Source organism: Camelus bactrianus, chromosome 18, assembly GCF_048773025.1.
Source record: "Camelus bactrianus isolate YW-2024 breed Bactrian camel chromosome 18, ASM4877302v1, whole genome shotgun sequence".
In the NCBI taxonomy this organism is placed as follows: domain Eukaryota; kingdom Metazoa; phylum Chordata; class Mammalia; order Artiodactyla; family Camelidae; genus Camelus; species Camelus bactrianus.
This window is the reverse complement of record NC_133556.1, coordinates 34,052,466-34,075,172: the sequence shown is the minus strand read 5'-3', so window position 1 is coordinate 34,075,172 and position 22,707 is coordinate 34,052,466. Positions and strand designations below refer to the sequence as shown.

Below are 22,707 nucleotides of genomic sequence, written 5' to 3'. Positions count from 1 at the left end.
ATTTCACTGACTGATTCAATGCCTGATGCCCAGAGAGCCCGTTAGTTCTGAAATCTTTATTCATATTCGCAGTTGCAAGAGAACATGCCCTAAACTAGCATCCTGAGCTACCATTCCTATTTTGCTGTTAACCTGTGGACTCTCTCTCTTTTGGGCAGGAATCAGAAAGAAAATAAAAATGAGCCTTGAGAGAGAGGACGCACGCGCCCCTGCTGGCAGGCACGTGCACACACGCTGTGGACAGGGTCTGGCCTCGAAGCAGCGAGCAGGCCGGTGTCTCGGGAGAGCCCCGTGAATGAAGATACGGGGTCTGGGTGTGGCCAGATTGGCAACCCCCTCACCTTGCTTTCTGGAAAGCAACCTGGCAAGGTGCTGTCAAGAGCCTTAATTAGGGGCATTCTCGTTGACCCTAAGGAACGGTTTCTCAAGGAATAACCGGAAACCTGGGCGAAGGTTTCTGTGTAAGCGTGATTCATAACACAGTACGAATAACCTAAGTAGCCAATATAAAGGGTGTGGCTAAGTAAATACTGGCTAAACTCCAGACTGTTACAGGTTGAATTATGTCTTCCCCAAATTCTCACGCTGATGTCCTAACCCCTACCGTCTCAGAACGTGACTTAATTTGGAAAGAAGGTTATTCTGCAGATGTAATTAGTTGAGATTAGGGTGGGCCCTAATCCAGTGTGAGTGGTGTCCTTATAAAAGAGGGACACTCAGACATAGAGGCACACGTGGGGGAGCACCATGTGAAGATGAAGACAGAGGTCACAGTGATGCATGTACAAGCTGAGGAACAACAAGATTGCCAGCAAACCACCAGAAGTCAGGAGGGAGGACTGATTCTTCCTCATCACCTTCAGAAGGAACCAACCATGCAGACACCTTGATCTCAGACTTTCAGCCTTCAGAACTGTGAGACAATAAATTTCTGTTCGTTTTAAGCCACCCAGTTCATGGTACTTTGTTACAGCAGCCATTAAGCAAATACTCAGACAATGGAGTATTATGCAGTCATTAAAAATGAAGTATCAGGAAGAGGTATTCCGCAGCATAGAGAAATGCTTCTGACATGAGGGCAATGTTATGAAAAACAAAATCCCAAGATCCAGCAGTTCTGATCTGGGGCTGCATGTGCATCCAAGGATGCTCCCTAGAGCACTGTGATGGCAAGAACCAGGAAACAACCAAAATGCCCAGCCAAAGAAACACGCGGATCCGCACTGTGGAATACTACACAGCCACAAAAGGGAATGAACAAAATGTGTACACATCAACACAGAAAGACCTTTGATTCACAGTGGTGTTTGAAAGTCAAGCTGCAGAAGGGTATGCAGGAAGATGATTCTGTTTAGGTTTAAAAAAAAAAAAAGGGCAGCCCAAATCATAAGATCCATCACCCCTTATCTTAAATCTTTGAGGTTGAATGTGTTCTGGAATTTAGACTCTTTAAGGCTTTTTAAAAAGGCCATGAGGTGCATACATGTATATTAGGCCACATCCTCAGCTGGGCCTCAGGCAGCTGAAACCAAACCTATTAAATTTCTGCAGGGAAAAAAACCAAGTCTATTCACAATAAATGGCATCTGAAAACTCTTGTAAAAAGTCTATAAATAGTTTAGGGCAGGTTTTGCCACCAAGTGAGTTATGCAAATTTGGACTTCAGAAGTGCAGAGAAGGACTGAGGCCCTGGGCTGCCCACTGGCCACGGGGGCCCACACAGATGCAACTGCACAGAGGAGGGTCTGGAAGGAGATGAGCCAAACAGTGGACGGACATCTGGGGAAGGGGGGGGGGACTGGGGAGGGGTAGTAGAAAGGGACTTAAGACCCGTCTGTAACATTTTTCGTTTTTTAAATGAAGAATCAACTCATATATTTTGAGGGTAACCTAAAAAGTAGGGAAAAAAACAGAAAGAGAAAAACAGAGAAGACATGGATGAGAAGTAAACTGAAATGTGCAGAATGCTTTTTCTGGTGGTGGGACTGTGGTGATTTCCTCTTCCTGCAGCTTGACAGTTTCCACTGATAATTTTCTACATCCATGTATTAACCACCAGTGAATACAAGGGCCTGCAGCAGCAGTGGGACACATGACTGGTTCCATCCATTCTCGTCATTGCCAGCTCATCCCCAGGGCCCTGGGGGAGATGGCAGGGCTGAGTCCCCCCCCAACCCCCGCTGGCTCCTGATCCGCGCGGCTGCTGCACCTCTGATGCCATGAAATATGGCCCCTTCCCGGGGCGCTGCTCACACACTTGCCACTTTGATTCATCATCTCTCTTACTCTCTCTGTCCTTTATTCTTCTGCCCTCTTTGGCCTTTGATTGCTTTTCGGGAGTTTATCATGTTGAACTTTTATCCCTTTCCAGGAAACCCTATTCTTTTTTTTCTTCCCTTTCACAATTAATAAATAATCGTGAGAGCACTTCTTTGGACAGAAGCACATCCTGCCTCCTAAACAGAACTGCTGGAGCATCCCTTTTGGGGCCCCTCAGGGCCTGAGAAGGGCACATCACCTGTCACTAGAGGGACAGCATTTTGATCCATCACTGCGCTTGGGGGAAGGGTGCCAACGGTGTTCTCGGTATCTGAGCTACCCTCCGTTCTACAAGACGGCTGTGCTTCACAGCCGTCCTCCAGAGAAGGGGCGGAGAGGGTGGAGCAGTGGCTTGGGGGTCCAAGGGCCACAGTATGGACAGGGAAACAGAGATATGGCATCAGAGTTCGAGTGTGGGCTTTGGAAACAGACAGGTTCAAATCCCAGCCCTGGGATGCTGACTTCAGCCTGGGATTCCCGGGTACGATATGGAGGAAATAATCCCGACCTCAGGCATTGTTGTGAAAGTTAAATGAGAAGAACATATGCAGTCATGCTTAGCACAGGGGTTGATATATAGTAACTGCTCAATTAACAGGAGCTGGCGTCATTAAGTCGTAGCACCAGCCACACTCTGAGCATCTATCTCCAGACCCCCTTCACCAGTTTCTACCACAAAGAAAGAGAAGCACAACTAGCCCCAATCATCTCCAAGAAATAACACGGAGCATTTGGGATCATATTTTAAAAGTCACTGGGTGAGTTGGACAGACTGGCAGACAAATCGTCTACCGGCACCAGGAGTCAACTTGCAGAGTGACCAGCAGGTAGCGTCGACCTGCTTTCTGTCTCAGATCCACAACACGAGTGGACGCTCACCACTACAGAGGTTTCCAACAAATGCTCATGGCACTGATTCTAATACCTACTTTCTTTCCCAGAAGTTATGATACTGAGGTCAGACCACAGTCAACAGAGATTTCTGGAAAGGTATGAAATGCAAACTTATCTCGTAATTTACAGGAAAGAAAAAGGAACAGGAGGCTATTTTACCAGCAAGAACAGAGTCTTTTCTTCAAAGTCAAAAAGAAATGGAAAAAGAAAAATTCTAAAGAAGAGGAAGGGTGCCAGGTGAGTCTGGACTGCATCAAGGTTTCCAAATTGTTCCAGACTACATTGCAGGTTCCAATTTCTTTTTTCACACTTGGACTGTTTTAAGGAAAATGTTGCATAAATTGGACTGTTTTACGATGAAAAGGGACACAAATATGATAATCTGGTCTTTAGAAAAAGATGACAGCTTTGTGACAGTCTGACTAGTTTAGAACTGTTTTTTAAATTATAACAGCTTTCTTGAGATATAATACACATACTGTATCATCTACCCATTGAAAGGGATAACGCAGTGATTTTTAGTTGATTTCACAGAATTGCACAACCATCACTACAATCAATTTTAGAACATTTTCATCTCCTTGCTATCTATTTTGAATACAACTTGGGGGGTTACAAACACATGTACCCCCAGCTATGCTGAATGAGTCCATCACCTGGCCTTTTCTAGAATGGCCCACTCCAGATTCTGCCATTTGTTCTGTGAGTGGCATTTTAAAAGATTTCATTCTTCACATCAGGCCTGAGCCCAAGAACTTTCCCTTTCAATAGAATTCCTCAGAAAAATGTCCTGGGTCCAATTCCTTCTTCCGTGTTCTTCACTGATGAGGGGAGGAGACCTAGGCTGTTGCTGGGAGCCCTGGGCTAAGCACCTTCCCAGGAAGGAGGACCGAGATCTCAGGCCCCACTTACCTGGCCAAGGCGGAAACTGATGACAGGGGAACTGTGTGCCCAGCCAGTCTGGCAGCAGGTGTCACGTGGACAGTAATGCTGTTATTCCCTGAGGGTCTGGGCAGCCTGTGGGCCCAGGCACCAGTGGCTCTCCTGTCTGTGTGGGCTCCCATCAAGGATGGATTCCTGCCCTCAGAGAAGTCTTCCTGGACTCCCTGTCCAGGTCAGAGCCCTTTGGCGCACATTGTCCCAGCTCTCCGCCAGTTCATTTGGGGCCCCAATCATGGTCAGCAGTCCTGGACTATCTATGATGTCCACAGTGCCTGGGAGCTCCAAAGGGACAGATCTGTTCAGCTCACCCGAGTCTACAGTAAGCAATGTCTAGCATATATAGGGGTACTGGAGATTTGTTGGTTCCATCCATCCATCCATCCATCCATCCATCCATCCGTCTATCCCTCTCTCCCTCCCTCCCTTCTCCATCCATCCATTCATCTACCCATCCATCCAGTGCTTTCCAAGCACTACTTATATGCCTCCCTGTACAACTCCAGTTGCTGGGCATTTAGCAATAAATGAAACACAGCATCTGACCTCTTGCAGTTTATAGCTCAGTAACAGGATGGGGCAGGACTGGGGTGGGGTGCAGGGGTGCAGACAATGAAGAAACAGAAAATACGGGGAAGGGATGAGGGCGATGAAGAGAGCTAAGCAGGGCAGGGGCATCTGGAGTGCTGGGAGTGGGGCAGGGTTGTGATGTACACAGGATGCTCAGGGAAAACCCTCTGAGATTGAGAGGCCTGAGGAATGAGACACAGGACAGAGCCAGGCAGGTATCTGGGACCACACTGTTCTAAGCAGAGGGCAACCCAATGCAGGGGCTGCAAGGCAGGGGGTGCCTGGCACAGTCGAGGCTCAGCCGAGGCCCCTGTGGCTGCCTTGGAGTGGGCCGGGGGACAGTGGGAAGAGGTGAGGTCAGTCTTAGGAGGAGCAGAGGGATCAGACTGTGTGGGACATTGGGGGCCACTGTAAGGAATCTGGCTTTCACTCCGAGTGAAATGGGATCTGGTGATGGATTTAAGCAGAGGACACACATGTTCTAACTTATGCCTGAAAAGGATCTCTCTAGCTCTGGTGCTGAGAACACCAAATTGGCCAAGCAGAGAAACAGGGGAAACGATTTTGAAGGCCAAGGTCAGGAGGCAGCAAACAACATCCTGTAGGCCAACTTCCCAAATCCTACACTGGATTTGTGAGGGAAGTTTGGAATGCGGCCCCGCCTGCTCGTTTGCAGCTTGGCCACACAGCAGAGTCAGGTTGTGACAGAGACCACATGGCCCTTTAATTAAAGTCAGCCAACCCCTGGCCTAGGAGACCAGAGCAGCGGGGAGAGGGGACTGGACTCAGGCCGCACTTCCAGGGAGCGCTGGCAGGCTGGGTAAGGCCTGGCCCGGAGTGGACAAGTGAGTTGGTCTCCAGCTGCTCTACGTGAGGACATGTTTTTAGTCAAGCTGCGTCTTCTTCCCAAGTGACTAAGTCTGGGTCACTGGACCCCATGGGCAGCCCAGCCTGGGGCCAGCCCGTGAACGGCTGCTGTCCTGCTCTGAGGGCTGAGTGTGGTCATCTGGAGGGCGGCCTTTTGCCTCCCTGCCTGAAGCCCATCCACGCTCCCCCCGGGCCCTCCAATGAAGTCGAGGAAGGTCAACAGGCACAGTGGGTCATCCCCACATGGCCTCATCTTCTGCTGCCTCCCGCCCACATGGCTCAGGCTGCTTGCAGGACGCACCTGCTCACCATGGTCTTCACAGCCTGGGTCCGCCACCAGCCCGGGATGCCCCATTGTTTAGCCTGGCCCATCCACCAAGACCTGCTCCAGGAGCCCTCCCTGCCCTCCAATCCTGGGGATGGGGGGCCGGCGCCCCTGTCCTGGGCTCCAACATCATCATGCACAACGAGACTATGTAGCAATAGTGGGCTAGGTGGCATCTTCCCCAAGACACTGTGAATTCCTTGAAGGCAGGGCCTGTCCAGAACCTTCCACTCCCCAGTCTTGGCAGAGCATGGCGCAGGGATGTGTGCATAAGGTTTCCTGAAAGTGGGACAAGCTTGAAGAACTGGCCTCTCCTGAAACTGGGCCCAGGGCACCAAATGCATTTTGCTCCTGTATCAGAATCTCCTGGTTCCCCAAACCCTCTAAGGAGCAGTTGCCTTGAAGCAGGAGAGCTACTGACTGAGCACGCCCCAGCTTGCCAAGCTGTCACTCCATCTCTGGGCTACAATCAAGGCAGCTGGTCCACAGAGAAGGGACCTCAGTCATGCTGGGCCCTGTGCCACACAAGCCCATGGTAGGTGCTTGGTGGATGTTTGTGGATTAAAGGAATGACAATTGGGCCACTGCATTTGATCCCAATGGTCACCCACAACCCCTTGTAAAGCCATTGAAGAGAAATTCAGTGAGATCTTTCAATCCCTAATAGTGTTCCCAAGACTGGATGGACATTAGAATGAGCCAGGGAGCTTCAACAAACACCAGTCACCCTCTCCTCACTCTGTTTTAACTGGGCTGAAGTGGGCATGGACATCAGGCTTTTCAAACGCTCTCAAGGCAATTCTAGAAATGCAAAGCCAGGGCTGAGGGCCACAGGGTTAGGCTGGCTCAGCCCAGGGCCTCAAACTGGAGAAGATCTCCCATGGACCAGGATTCCACACTTCCAAAAGGGCTGTTCCTCTGCCCCTGGGCACCGTGGGCGCAGGTCCTATGTGCCTCTCTGGCTGAGTGAAGGCATTCTAGTTGACTGACTTCCTGATCACCTAGGTGGCCACTGCCCCACAGAAGCCTTGGAGCTTCGGGACCATTGGAAGGACAAGCCTGCCTGCTTGGAGGAGCCACAAGCTGACCCGAGGGCTATGTGAGCTGAGGAGGCCCTGTCACCCTCTGCAGCGGGACAGTGAGACCACTCTCCAGCCTGAGGCTGGAGGGATGCCCTCGGGAGCCGGACAGCGCTCTCAGCCCCTCTGCTCCTCGCGGGTGGCACCGCTGTGCCTCATTTGGATGCAGTTCCTGACCAAGATTCAGGGCCACGCTTACACTAAGGTGGATGACGTGAACTGGCTAAGTCAAGTCAACCAAATGGTTTGTCGAGAAAGTGCCACATCTGGCAGGCGTCTGAGACAGGGCAGTAATAACACAGGCTTGGGAATAAGAATAAAAATGAGAACACAGAGAGGGAGGCTATGGGCTGGGGTCAGAGTCAGGCAGAGGATGGACACCGCTGTTGCTGACTTGCTGTGCAAGTCTGGGCAAGTTCCTTAACCACACTGAGCCTCAGAAAACCTCCACTGCAAAATAAGCATGTGCCTGCCTCTCCCCAGGAGGTTCTGAAGGTGAGATAATGAATCCATGGAATATGCTTGGAACAGAATTTGAAGCACAGAAGGTGGCCCACTGATGGGGAGCCAGGGAAGCCTGCCCTCCTCACTCTGTGCCCAGTTCCTTCCTGACTTGGGGCCCTGCACATGCTGTCCCTGCCTGGAACACTTCCCCTCCCCACCCAGTTTGTCCAATGAATCCTTCTACTATGAGCCCACATCATCGATGCAGGGAAGGCTTCTCTGATCTCCACTAGAGAAGACCAGGTTCCCCGTTATCAACTAAGTATTTACTGGTATGATTATCTGAATAACGCCTACTATTCTTACAAGATTGCAAGCTGCATGTGGCAGGGCCATGAATATTGGATGTGCTCACTGCTGTCACCTCAAACCCGAGCACAGTGCCTGGTATGCAGTTGATGCTCAATAAATGCTTGTAGGATAAAGGAATGGATGAAAAGGTAAACTCCATTGCTTTCCCCAAAGCCCATCTTTGCAGATCCATGAAGGCAAAGAAGTCCGCAGACTCACATCACTGCAGGGCTTGACTATAGTCTGCCAGCCCTAGAACTTTCCGGAAAGTTTCTAAATTCATCCTTGACCAGCAGACCTTAAATCTCTACTGCAGAGGCTCCCGCGCTTGGCTGGTGCACCGGCGTTTTCCACTGCAGGTCAGCACCTTATTATATATTTTTAAAAGAGTTCTGGCAGAGAGCCAGTCCAGGCTGCAAGAAGCAGGAGACAGAGCTGTTGATACATCACACCTCTTGGGCAAATGTCAATTGGTTTGGGGAAACCTAGACAACCACTCAGTGCTGCCAGCCACGCACAGGCATCTCGGGCCTGATTTATCAGCGAGCTCTGACAGGCATGCTCAGAAAATCCTTCTGGGCCCAGCACTGAAGACCGGAGCTCAGGAACCACATGTGAGGGGCTACAGTTGAGATCATGGTGTCTCAGCTTCCAACTGTGACTCCTCCAGGGTGAGGCCAAGAATTTCTTAAAGTCCCCAGGCCCTGAGCAGGATCCCTGGACACTGGACTGAGCAGACTGTGGAGTGATATGGCCTAGGAGTGGGTTTCTGCGACATCACGTACTACTGCGTGACCTGGGGCAAGTTACTTAACTTCTCTGGGCCTCAACCTCCTGACTTGTTAAATGAGGGTAGTAACAGGGCCTTCCTCTGCAGGTTGCTGTGACTCCAGATCGTGGAGACACTCAGCCTAAGGTTGGCAACGTGGTGGGCCTCAAGAAACCCTCTTTGGTACACCAGAAATTAACACAACATTGTAAATCGACTATACTTCAATTTTAAAAAATTACGCAAATGTTAAAAAAAAGAAAAACCCTCTTCAGTGGTGCCAGAGCCATTCAGACACTTCAACCTCAGAATGGCTCAGAGGGTCAGAGGTCAAAGCACATTGCTGCTTCCTGGAGATGTGAACTGGCTGGTCACCTTGCCTCTCTAGCCTCAGTTTCCCCATCTCCCTCCCCTCATGGGGTGACTGACATCATGAATGGGAAATGCTTTGCCAACCCTGAGGTGCTACACGACATGAGGGGACAGTGCCATCCTCAGGAGCAGATCTGTCACAACCAGGCAAGCTGTACCCAAAACCCAGCACTGACCACATTAGCCAAGGGTGTACTCCCATCTGCCCAGATCTTGGCCTCTGGGCGGACTCCAGTGGCTCCAAACCACTCCCCATCCAGCAGCCACATGAGCTCAGACAAATACGAATCATGTGCAGCCCTCCCCTGCGTAAAGTCCGGAGCACTCAAGATGAAACCCACACATGCTCCGAGGCCTACCTCTCCTGCCTCTGCGACCTTCTCCCCAACCCTCGCCCCTCACTTCCTGCATTACAACACACAGGTACTGTAGGCAACACTCAGTGACTGCTCCCACGGTCTCTGGTGTGGTGGTCACCCCAGTTCTGTCTGCCTCACAGACGCGGACCGTCAGCTGCATTAAGGGTCTGGAATGGGGCTGTGGGAGATGCTGGGTGTGCACATGCTGGAAGAATGCACGACGCCTGAGGGGTGCCTTCTTTTGTGGCTCCATCAAGGCAGCTGCCCAGAGGTCCCCTTGCCTGGCGGGGCCGGAGAGAACCAGCTAGGACCCCTGCAAATGCCCTGTGAAGTGGCCTGGAGGGGCTGGGCCAGCTGCCTAGAGAGGTGCTTGGGGCTCAAGCCTGGTCAGGAGGCAGGGGGCGCTGGCCTCCCACCCCTGAGCTGCGACCTGGGCAGGCTGCTATAGCCCCCTGGGCCCTTGCTCCTTCCACCTCAGTGAGTGGCTGGTAAGACACTGGGACGATGGGAGGCACCTACCGAGTGCTGGCCAGGGCCGGCTCCTGCCCTAGTGAGGCAGGGCCTAGCATCAGCCCCATATGTATACATATAAACTGAAGTGTAGTTAGTTTGCAGTGTTGTGTTAGTTTCTGGTGCACAGCACAGTGATTCAGTTATACATGTATGTATTATTTTTCATTATAGGTTATTACAAGATATTGAACATAGTTTCCTCTGCTACATATTAGGACCTTGTTTATCCATTTTATATATAGTAGTTTGTATCTGCTAATCCTAAACTCCTAATTTATCCCTCCCCTCTGTCTATCACCCCCATTTTACAGAAGAGGAGACGGAGGCTCGGGGGCCTTACAGAGCTTCCTGGCATCACACAGTTGTCAATGGGCGGGTGCTGACTTACACCCGGACAGGCTGACTCCAGGAATGCGTGTGCCCCTGGCCTCCCCGTGGCAAGAGCTCCCTGGCAGGGATATGGCATGGTTGCAACAGCATGGCGGCACACACCGGTGCCCAAATGCCAGTAGCCTTTAGCTGTTGGAGGCCAGTAGCTTCCTGTTGGTGTTCTGGCTGGCACGGAGGGCCCCTCTTTTGATGCAGTGGGGCCAGGAGTTGGTACAGGGTGGTTTCTGCATCTGCTTTCTGCTGGGGGTGGAGTGAAGAGGTCAGAGAGGGGATGCTGGCCTCTCGCAGGCCCAGACACTGTTACAGGATGCGTGAACACTGTTCTGAGCAAGTGGACGCCTCCCTGGGGCATGGGGCAGAAAATCCGCCACACACACACACAAAGCATTTTTCCAAAATCCCCAAGATTTTATAAATGTCAACCATTTCAGAACATTCCCCAGGTTATTAAGAGTAAAGCTTGTAGCATCAGACTTATGAGCTGGAAGGTGCGTGGGACCTAGCATCGGAGGCCCAACTGTTGCCTATGAAGTCAACACGCTCAGAAAACCACAACAAAGGGCAACTTTACCCCAGAAGTGCCACGGAGCCTTCAAATCAACTTAGCAGGAAAGGAAAGCTCGCTGAGCAGGAGGTAACCTTTTTCTCAGGAAGCTGGTAGAAGCCTTAGGAAGAGCAGGAGTCTGAAACCAGGCCCGGCCCCTCTGGGACGTGGGGCAAGTGACTCTGCTTTTGAGTTTTGCTTGCCCAGCTGCAAAAGCGGGATTAGTAATGTGCCAGTGTTCACGTATTTACCTCCTTACTTTCTGTAAAGCAACTGGCCTGGCGCCTAGCACATAGTTGGCACTCAATAAAAGGGACTTTTATCCTGGGGCTTTTAAAAAATCCGAGATGCTAGAAAGACACCACATACGCCATGCACCTGAATTTTTATAAACTTGCAAGCATTTTGGCGGCGTTTGGGGGGGGGGGTCACTGCAAAATCACAGTCCAAACTTAGTATTTCACACAGTTGAAGCATCTACTCTTGAAATCGGATTGTGAGGATTTGGCTTTCAAGGACTTGAGTTCAGAGCAGGCAGCGATGGAGACAGAGTAAAACAATTCACCAGCCGCAGTTTGATGGGCTTTGGAATGTTTCTTTTTGTGATTACTCTGGGGCTTAAGGAAGCAGGCTGCTTAAGTGCGAAAGCTGTCACAAAACAGCCATTCCTGTTACGCTGAGATAATACTGATTTCTGGCCCTTTGGGAGTTTGATATGTTAGAAAAATAATACTCTGTGTATGTTTTTGGAGAAAAGCATATTTATACAAAATGCCATGGCTGGAGAGCCACAAGTAAAGGAAGCTGTATTTTAGTCATGGGATGCTGGCTACAGAAAGAAAAGAGTTATAGAGAGGGGTACCCTCAGCAGAGGTGCCAGGAGGTAGAAGCAGAACCCCTTGGTGGCTCCCTCATGCCATCAGACTCTGCAATGACAAGCCTAGCCATGGGTGGGCCAGTCCCTGGGAACCTTTCCAATCATCACAGCTCCTGAAGGCCTCCTGGACAGAACAACATCCACAAGTAATGAGGGTTTTGCTGGGTCAGAAGTTGGGATCATCAAAATGCCCTTGTTGAAGACACAGAGAACATTCAGAGAGAAACTGGGGCTCCTCAATATTTCGCCTTAAACTAGCCTGGTGGCTTCCCACTCCCTCCGCCCACATGCTTCACTGGTCACCAAATCCTGTTAGGTCCACAGCCTAGAGATTCCTGGACTCACTTCGTGTTTCTTACCCCAGGGAAATCCTTGTGCAAGAGGGCGTGGAGGAGCTCTTATTTGTTAAGGACGAAAAAACTGGCCACAGTCTAAACATTTATCAATGGGAGATTGGCTAAATAAACAGTGGTTTGCCCCCATGATGGACTGCTCCGCAGCAGTCAAACATGAATGAGGGCACTCTTGGGAACTAACGTAAAACAAATCCAAGACATATTGTTGAGTGAAACGTAGCACTCATTTAGGTTAAAAAAACAAAAAAAAAGCAATATAATACTATAGTAAAGTGTCGTGTATAAATGCCCAGAAAAACATATCGAAGGATACACGCCAAGTTGAGGAAGAGGGTATTTCTACAGAGACTTGCTCTCAGCCGTAAGATGGGCACAGCACCAAACTCCCCAGGTGGAGAGTGCCAAGCGAAAGGCTGAGGGTGCCTTGGGTTCTCTGGGCACCTCCTTCTCCCCTGCGCTTCTGACTTCTGTCAATCAAAACCCAAGCCTCCTGACTCATCACGCCTCATCCTGAGAACCTTCATGGGCTCCCTGTTACTTTCAGGGTAAAATTTCAACCCTTCAGCAGGCCTGGAAGCCCTTTGCCATCTGACCCTGCCTAGCTTTCCAGGATGTCTTGAGTCACTTCCCTACCCCACAGCCATGCCACCAAATGTCACCTGCTCCCTTGTGCCTTTGCATATGCTGTCCCCACCACACCTGCTTCTCTGCTCTGCACGGCCTGTTTATAAGTCTGTCTCCCCCATCCAGTCCTCTCTGTACGCTGGGCACAGCATTTATTTGCTTCATGAGAGGCCTCAGAAAGCATCCTTCCTTTCCTGACCATAGAGAGTGTATCTGTCATGTAACTTCCTTGAAATTTTTACCAGTTCTTCCCTCACCTGCCCACCCTCCATTCCTCTCCTGGTGGTCCCCTACCCCTGCTCCTAGGAGCTGCCAAGCTTTGAGGAGGGATCTGGGTCATAAAGGAGAGGACATGTGGAAGATCCAATGACTTTGGCCTCTGTGAACCTCCAGCACTGTTATTGTGTCCCATCCCCACCTTCTGCTTTGGTTCGTCTCATGCTTAGCAGGTCCTTGTGAATTAACACCTCTCCTTCCAGCCGCCTGCACGCTCAGCAATGACGCTTGCTGGGCATCGCATTCTCTTGGATCACAAGGTGGGCACTATGACTGGTTCTTGGGAAGCAGTAAAGTGGTTCTCGAACCCTGCTCCAGGGGCACCCTGGGGTTCCTTGCGCTAGTCAGAGGTACTTTAAGGAAAAAAAATCAGATCAAAATGGTCTTTTTCCAATTCATAGATAAACAATTAAGGGCTAGAATTTTCTCAGTTTCTGGGTTTTATCCCACAGACAAGCCTTCAATCCTTGGCATTTGCTATCACTTGTCTCCTAAGGAGGGGTTGAAACTTTCTTCAATCATTTTATAGACTTTCCTTTTAGACACAGATACTTGCACCCACAGAATACAGTCACGTTCTCTGCCGGTCTCTGTGCTCCTGGCTCACACAGTGGAGCGGGACACAGCAATCGTTCACAGTTCACAGTGTTCCCAAAGCACACCTGATCTTCAGGTGTTCTGCCGCTGAACAGTCTTCAGAACTGAAGACACGGTGGTTCATGGAGCAGGAACCAGGCTGGCCACCTGTGAGCTGTGTGACATGGGGCCAGGTGCCCCCACTTCTCCGAGCTCAGGTTTCCTGGTCTGCATACTGAGGAATGGGGTCAGCCTCCCAGAGTGTCGCAAGGCTCAGTGGAAACTGCCCAACCCAGGCAGGCATGGACTCCCCAGTGGCAGTCAAGTGTCACGGGTGAGTGGGTATGTGCTGGGCAGGGGGCCGAAGGGGACAGATCTCGGTTCGACTCTGGCCCCGGCTCTGCTGTGGGACCTCGGGCAAATCACGTAACCAGAATCCTCATGGCCCTTCTGCAGGAGGAAGCAGATTCTGCCCGGGTGTTTGATCAGCACTGGAGAAAGCCTTTCTGAAATAAGCAAATCTGTACAACTGCAGGGTTTCTTTGTTATTTACAGCAGAAGGGGCTCCTGGATTATTAACTGTGTGCAAACTGATTTAATGTGTAGAAAGGGAACTTATCCTTTGGGGTCCCAAGGGTCAGCCCTGACTAATAACAGCGCCCGTAAAGAACACAGGGATAACCTCTACTGTGCGCTGTACACGCGGAGGAACCATTCCAGGCACTTCCGTCGATTAACTCACTTTCAGCTCACTAGAGCCTAATGAGGTAGGTGACATTTCCATCTCGAGTTTCTTCTTCCTTTTTAATTATGGTAAAATACACATAACAGAAAGTGAGCTGTTACTTCGCATACAGTTCAGCTGTGTGGAGTACATACACGCTGCCGTGCATTACCCTCATTTTTCACGTGAATAAACAGGCCCAGAGGGGTGACTAACTGGCTCAAGGCCATGTAATGAGTATGAGGTGGAGCCAGGCCTTGAACCTGACTGACTGCTCTGGGGCTGTGCTAAGCCACCTCCACCGCTGAGTCTCACCTGGGCAAACACTGCTGCTGAGAAAAGAACAGAAAGAACAGGAGGGTGAACAGAAAGGACGAGGGGGCAGGACCCTGGACGTTCCATCTTTTCTGGATGCTTTTCCATCTTTCCAATTGTGCTGCATTAAAAGTGCTTGACTTGTACTAAGAGGCCGGGAGGTGATAAGTGGCAGGAGCTGAGTCCTGGGGGCAGAGACTGGCGTGTGCCGTGCGCCCACGAGGGCCACTTGTTCTGGCACATGCCGTCCTATCCTGTGTGGCCAGCGAGGCTGCCCGGGGCGGGCCCGCTTGACCTACAGAACATTCTGAAGTGTAGCCAAGGTCGAATGGCAGGATGAAGCTCGGGTTTGGGTCTCTTCCCATAACCTGCTGCACGGGCTCTCCACATTCTCCTCTGCTGGCAATCTGGGGAGTGTTCCCTGCTCTCTGACACACTGCCATTGCCAGAAGGCTCCAGGGCGCACTGTCGCTTCAGCAGTCTGAGGTGAGTAATGACCCCGAAAAGTGAAGCAACACAATTCTTAGGAATTCTTTTCTCCTCCCAGCCTCCGCCCCCAGGACAAGCTGGTCTTGGGGCCTGACAGCTGGCTCTGCCTGCCATGTGCATTTCACAAGAGGGCTCCTCCGACAAATGCTGGTGGCTCTTCTGGGGAAGTGTCCTTCGGGGGCAGGTTCCAGGGGAGGGAACCTCGTTGGCCCTGGTTTGGGAATAGGGTTCCCTCTGGGGCTGTGTGCTCCCAGCCTGACAATGTCCACAGGCTCTCTCTTCACAGCTGCCCTGGGGACTCCCAAGAAGCAGCAGCCTGGCAGACAGGGACCCCATGGACTCGGCTCAGGGTCCCCACACTGTCAACCCCACCACTTGAAGGTTGAGCTTTTAGAGACAATTGCCAGAGAGCTCTAAAAGGAGCATGAATCCTGCTGCTTTTGCTCAGGCAGGATTCCGAAGTCTCATTTCTGCTTTTTGTTCATGAGAGACCAGGAACAATCTGTACAAGGATGGCCTTTGTGTGACCCTGACCCCTAGCTTGGTTTGGAAGTGGTGGCTCTGGGAGAAGAGTGTCTTTCTGTATCACAGCTTTGCAGGTTTGTCCCTGATCCAACAGAGGCTGGCTTGGAGCGAGAGGACTTGGGAGCGTGTGAGCGTCATACAGAAAACAGGGGTGGGGAGCGCTGTCTGGGCCAGGGCCACCTAAGAGTCTTCTAGCTACAGAGGCTCTGTCCTGCCAACCTCTCACTCAGAGACAGCTGGCAGAGCCGTCGCGTGAAGCTGCTCGGCCATCACCTGGAAGCAAATGGGATTTAGAGGCAGGAAGCGGAGGTGTGGATCTCGGCCACCCTCAGGAGCTCTGTGGCCTTGGTCTGAGCCTCTGTTTCCTATCTGTACATCAGGGCAAGTGATGCCAGCTTCAAGATCTGGGCAGAGGATAGAATTAATGCTTATAAAGTACCTGGCACAGTTAATTCTTCTGGTCACACTCTACCCCACACTTCTAGAAACTGATGAGTTTTCTGTCAGAAACATGCCGGCGCCCGATACCACGGAGGCTTCAGGTGGCGAGAATTCACTTTGGAAGCATCAAAACTGAGTCAGGAATTAAAGGGCATGGTTGGGGGTGCTCAGGGGTCTGACCTGGGCAGACCTGAGTTCAAAGCTTTGCTGGGGGAGGGGTCTCTGGTGTGACCTTGGGCAGGTGGCTTCCTTACATGTAGAAAAGGCAAATGGTAAAAACCTTCCTTCCTGAGGAAGATCAAATGAGAATACTGTATACAGTGCTTAGCAGCTCAATATGTTTTGCTTTAAAAAAAAAAAAAAAGGCCTCAGGGTCAGAATCAAGTTTCTGTAACTCATGACCCAGTGGCCAGAGTCTCTGACTGGGGAGCTGATGGGTTAACCCAGGGTGTGGGGAACTGGAGGATGGTGGCAGGGCGGCTTTCTTTCCCCTGTGACTTCAGAAAGGGTATTTTTTTGCCTTGAGGAGCTGGAAGGAGAGAACTGGTTCCAGTTTTATAATCAGAATGAAGAAAAATAACAGGCCTAAAAAATTAGTTTCTGGGAAAAACTGCCATGAGATGACATTAGCACCTAGTCCGTTCTCCCCAGGGGAGAAGTCAGGGCTGAGGTCTATGAATTAAACATCGATTTTTTTCCTCTTTTTTTTTTCTTTCTGGATGTCAGTCTGAGGCTTTGTGGTCAGCTCGGCTGGCTCCGGGCACACGGTAACCCTGCATTCTTCCTCAGTTACTCAGCTGCCAAAGGCTGGCTTTGGAACCGCACGTGCTGCCTTTCCACAGAACTACTCGGTGTTCTGGGTCAGTGACTGATAGGGCCGATTTGTTTGCCTTTGATAAAGATAACACCTGCGGAAAGCACGGCACCACCATCCCCCCGCCCCCACTCCCAACCCGTGCTCAGGGATCTCAGTGTCTGCCCAGAGACAGACGGTGTCCCGCATCCAGCAGGACGAGAAGGGAGGAATGCTGACCCCTCCCGCTGGCACCCCGAGCCCCCACCGACTGGCGCAGGAGCCAGACCCAGGCGTGAGCAATGCCACGACGCCCCTGCTGCAGGAACTCACAGTCTGCTGGGAACAATTCATCCAGCTCAGCCTCCAGCCACCAGTCCACGCCCCCACCTGCCTTTGACGGTCACTGAGCCCTGCTCACTCACAAAGTGTCAGCAGTCGAGTGCAGGATGAATGGGGCCCCAGAACCTTCCATGCTAGTGCACGGCAGTGACGCAGACGAGAAAACAGGCAACTTCAGTTAATGTTAAGGGCCCTGGAGACTGTGGGAAAACAGTTCTTCAAAAAGTTTAACCCCCCCACCAAAAGTTCAATTCCCGTTCGACCCAGCAATTTCACTCCTAGGTAGACACCCTAAAAGATTGAAAACAGGTGTTCAAACAAGAACACGTACACACAGTACTATTCACACTGGCTAAAAGGTGGAAACAAGCCACATGGCCACCAATGGGATATTATTCAGCCATGAAAAGGAATGAAGCTCTGACATAGGCCACAACATGGATGAACCTCCAGAACATGATGCTAAATTAAAGAAGCCAGAAACAAAAGATCACATGTTGTAGGATTTATACAAAATACCCAGAATCAATAAATTCAGAGACAGAGCAGATGAGTGGTTGCCAGAGGCTAGGGGGAAGAGGGGATGGGCAGTGACTGCTTAATGGGTACCAGGTTTATTTGGGGTAATGAAGATATTTTGGAAGCAGTCGAGGTGATGGTGGCACAAGACTGTGAAAGCACTAAATGCCACTGAATTGTATACTTCCAAATGGTTAGTTTTATGCGGTATGAATTCCACCTCAACTGAGAAAAATAAAACCCAGCTGCTGCACGGAGAGTCTAGGGGGTGGGTCAAGACCCCTGGGGAAGGCCTCGGAAGAGGAATCCCAGCAGAGCTCTGGATGCTGAGAAGGCACCAGCCTCGTAGAGGGTTCCAGGTTTTGAATGGGATGTGCCTAGCCCTTGAGAGGTGCAGACACAGCTGAAATGCTGGGTTGGATTACCTGTGAAGAGAGCTGAGGAGGGAGAAGAGAGAGGAGCTGATTGTGGGAAGGGGGCAGGGGCCAGACTGGGGCCATGGAAAGGGGCTGCGACAGGAGGTGCTGGGGGTTTTAAGCAGGGTAGAGAGCAGTGAAAGAGGGAGACTCGGTCCCTGGCCTGGCACTAAAAAGCTGTTGTGGGGGGGCAGCTGATAATTATCCTCGGCTGGGGGAGGGTCAGTTTTTTGGGTCATGTCACTGAGACCCCAACAGTGAGGGCCGCTGGGTGTCCACTTGCCTGTGCCACTGTGAGCCTGTAACAGGGGTAAGAAATAGGAAGAGCCTGGGGAGAACCTGAGCAAGAGGGACTATGGTGTTCTGTCACCGACCCTCCCACCCCCAGGGGAGCACGTGGGAGCAGCCTCTGGGCCACGAGGAGCCTAGGAAAGGGGGTCAGATCTGTTCAGGGAGGCCAGAGCCCTGGTCCTTTGGAGGCCACTGCTCCCCTGATGCCCAGGTTCACTTCCAGGAACAGCCTCTGCTCTGGGGTCTGCTGGTCCACTGGGTGTTGATGGAAAGACTGCCCTTGTAGGCTAGTTTTGGACATCCCCCCTCCCTTGGCAGATTCTGGCAATCAGCTGTCACCATGGGTCAGTGGAACAGGTCCTCGAGGGCACCAACCATGGAGCACCACCCCTCAAAGCTAGACTCTAAACCCAGTCGCACTTGCCCACCAGACACACCGGTCCCTGCTGGCCCCTCCCTCCCTGGCTGGGCACACACAGTGGCCTCTGCCCTTGTGGAGCTGAATATTCTGTGGGGGCGAGAGCCATAAACATAAAACAGGCCAATAAACAGAATTTGTAATTTCTTTCCAAGCCAAATGGAAGAAGAAAAATATACCAAAGTGGCCAGTTGTCTATTAGCCCAGATTTATATTCAACTTTTAATCTCTTCCAAGGAAATGAAAGGTATATTTTCATCAAATATCATCATTTAGAGCTTCTAAAGGGGGAGGCAGACTGCTCTGTGACAATTACCTGTGCCTGTTAATAAAATTGGAAGATGTGACACGACAGAGCCAGCCTCTGCAGCAGTCATCCCGAGGCAGGTGGCCAGCGTTGTTTTTTCCCTGGTGAACAATTCCCCAGCAGGAGCAGGGACGCCACACAGCCTGGGACGCTGCCACAGGGCAGCCTGCGGCAAGGGACACGGAGCAGAACCCGCTGTGTGGAGGGGCTGGGGTGGTGGCTGTGGATGCCAGAGCATCGGGGGGCAACCTTGGCAGTGCTTCTGATAGCACTGCTCTTTGGATTTTGCAAACTTCTGAGTAAGGTGAGGGCAGTGAAACTGACCTGCAACCAACCCAAATCTGTCACCTGGGTGCCTGGGACGCACATCTTGCTCACTCTGATGACAGAGACTGAACAGAGGAAAGCTGCTTCGGGCCTTCCCAGGGTCTCAGTTCCCTCATGCTCCCTTGTCAAAGTGCTGCTGCCTAAACCACCCAAAGTCCAGGGCCCCAGCGGGAATTCCTCATCTTCCTAGCGTGCGCGCAGGCAGAAGGCAGCAGGTGGGATCTGCGCTAAGGCTGTGCAGAGGGTAAGAATGAAGGCCCATTCCTCATTCAACGAATATTGAACGAAGGCACCACGCTAGGTGCTGAGGTACAGCAGTGAATGGGACACTCCAGGTCCCCGTGGAAGTGACATTCTCCATGGAGGAGAAAGGTCCACAAACATGTCAGACACATATGGAGCCCCAGGACCACGGAGAACGTAAACCAGGCTGATGTGACGGGGGTCACTTTTGTTAGGGGGGTGATCTGGAAAGGCCTCTTTGAGGAGGCAGCATGCAGAGTGAAGCATGAGGAATCAGTAGGAAGTAGCCACACACAGGTCTGGGGAAGAGTATTCCGTGCAAAGGCCCTGGGGAAAGAGAGAGCTCAGTGAGTTAGAGTAGTGGTTCCAAAGCTTGGCCGGGGGAACCCGGAGGGCCTCCCAGGGTCAGAACTTTCATGAAAATAAGAAGACAGCATTTTCCTTTTACGTTCATTCTCCCAGGAGTATACAGAGGAGTCTTCCAGAGGCCACACAACATACTCTGTCACAGCAGATTGAAAGCAGAAACAGACAGGAGAATCCAGCTGTCTTCTATTAAGCCAGATATTACAGAGACTTGCAAAAATAATAACTATTAACTTTTTTTGTTTTCGAAAACAGAGTTATTGTTCTTATGTTTATGTGGAATGGATTATTATTATTTTTAAAATAAGTAAATATTCAAAGTATTTCTCAGTTTTAATTTCTAATGCCCGAAATATCGATAGAGTCCATACAAACTAAGCTTGTTGGGTTCCTCAATACTTTTTCAGAGAATAAAGGGGTCCTGAGGCCAAAACTCTCGAGAAGCGCTGACTTGGAGGAGCAGCAGGGGTGGTACGGCGGGGGTGGGGGATGGCGTGAAGGCTGGGGGAGCTGCGTCTCAGAGGCCTGCTGGGGCCCTTCTACAGCGAAGGGCAGAGTGAGACATCTGGATTTGGTACTGAGTGCAATGGGAAGCTACTGGAGGGTTGCAGGCAGGGGCATGATATGTTCCGATTTAGGCTCTAGAAAGATCTCTCTGTCTGCATGGAAGGCAGGGGATGAGTTTGGAAGCTGGGAATACTGAGGATGCGGCTGCCACGATCTAGGGGAGAGGCTGGCGGCCAGGAGGGGAGAAAAGCTGGGGTGTGTTCCAGAGGCAGAGCAGGCCAGTGGGTGTGGGAGAGGGAAGAGAAGAATTAAGGATGATTCCAAGATGCCGGGTGGCTGTGGGGGCCCCTCTACTGAGTCTACAGGTGGTGAGGAGCTGGGACCGGGGGCAGGAGAGTTCCCTCCCATCTCTCGGAGTCACGCTAAGGCTCAGTGGTTTCAACTCGCTCTTAGGTCACATCTCTGGCTCAGACGAGGCCTGGAGGGCAGCCAGTGAGGCCTCTGCACCCAAGGGCCCAGAGCAGTCACCCTGGGGAGCACATCTGTACAAATGTCCCCGGCCTTGCTCCCCACCTGAGTGGCACTTCCAGGGGGATGTCAGGGCAGAGACACAGCCGAGGGGCAGACAGCCACTTTCAGGGGCTACCTTTGACTTGCCACAGTCCCCATTAGCCCAACCTCATATACTCCGACCCTGGGACTAGCAAGAGGACACTGGGCATTCCAGCTGCACCAACCCTCCTGCAAGGCAGGCCTGGGCTATTGTTGGCAGCGTTACACCGTCAGCACCCCTGGAGCCCAAGCAAGGTGGGAGAAGTAAGTAATAAATCATTGCAAAGCATCCTGCAAACAGAGAGATGATTATGCCAATGCCAGAGAATGTGACATTTGGAATTTACACTTGCCTTGTTCCAAAGATGATGGAGCGGAAATAAGGACTGGGCTTTTCTCCTTAACCCATTAGTTCCCGAGCTCAGAGTCCCTGATGACCCGGAAGAAATGATTTCTTAACTAATACAATCTTATATATCAATTATATTTCACTTTTAAAAAATTACAAAGCAGTGCTTATAGACATATAATAAAATTAGAACCGTGTGTTAAAAAAAAAGAGAGGGAGAGAGAGAAAAGAAAGGAAAAAAGAAACGATTTCTTACCAGGCCAATCCGTATTTAGTTAACCTAGATTCATGGTCATCACTTACATTTACTTAAAAACCACCTCTACGGAAGGTGAAGCAATCCGGAGAATTTTTAACAAAAGAGCCCTCCGGACCCACAAGCAGGCAGAATCAACTCACATTCCACAGTTAAAAACAGAAGCAGGGCTACAAACAGTCTTGCAGCCCAAGACTGGATTTAAGAATGAAAACAGTCCCAGGCTGCGGGCGGTAGCGTAAACTGGCACGCTTTCTCCAGAGCACATGCTGGGACTACACACATCAGGATGAAAAACCTCCCCTCTGACTTGCTGGGTTCCTCAATACTTTTCCCAGATCCACTGCTGGGAATTTATCCCACAGACACATGAGATTTGCACACTTACACAAAGATACCCTGGGGATGTTCACTGTGACACCAGGGGTGCAAAACACTGGAAATGACCCCCATGTCCATCAACACGAAATGTTATGAAAGATTTGTTTTTGGTCCAACCATAGGAGAAAATGCCATAAACAGTTAATGAGCTATTAAGTCCACTCGCACCTGCTTACATGTAACACTGACTTGTCAGTAAGTAAAAACGGCAAGAGGTAGAATCACATACACGGCATAACCCCGGGCGTAAAAACAGACAAGCAAAATGGTTTTGGAAGGATATGCGAGAAACTGTTAACAATGGTCACTTCTGGGGCCAAGTGGACTTATTTTTCATTTTATCACATCCCGTTTGGATTTTTAAAAATCGTATGTTTATATAGTATATACTGTATTTCTGAAATGAATTAATCCAATCAAAGAACAAAAACAGAATGAATCATGGGGTGGAAGGGAAAAGGCGACCCTGATTTGGGTCAGGTTCTCTTGACCCCATTTTGTTCTCAAACGAATGACTGCTTTTGAAAACATTCTGCAACCCTTACAGCGGAAGTTCGAAGCCCTAACGGTGGAGGGGTGAAGGTGCAGGGGACTGCTTGGCCAGTTTCTGGAGTTTCGTAACCAAGAGCAAGGTTCTCTTTCAAGGAATTGGGGTGTACATGGATTTACTTGAAGCAGACATGCCAGAACAGGGAGGGGCAG

The 22,707-nt window shown here is 50.8% G+C and overlaps 1 protein-coding gene across 7 annotated transcripts in view; it reads right to left on the bottom strand.

The window, feature by feature from the left end:
* Nucleotides 1-22,707, bottom strand: part of CLEC16A (C-type lectin domain containing 16A) — a 196,337-nt gene that overhangs the window by 25,799 nt on the left and 147,831 nt on the right. The gene's annotated exons all lie outside the window — the stretch shown is intronic.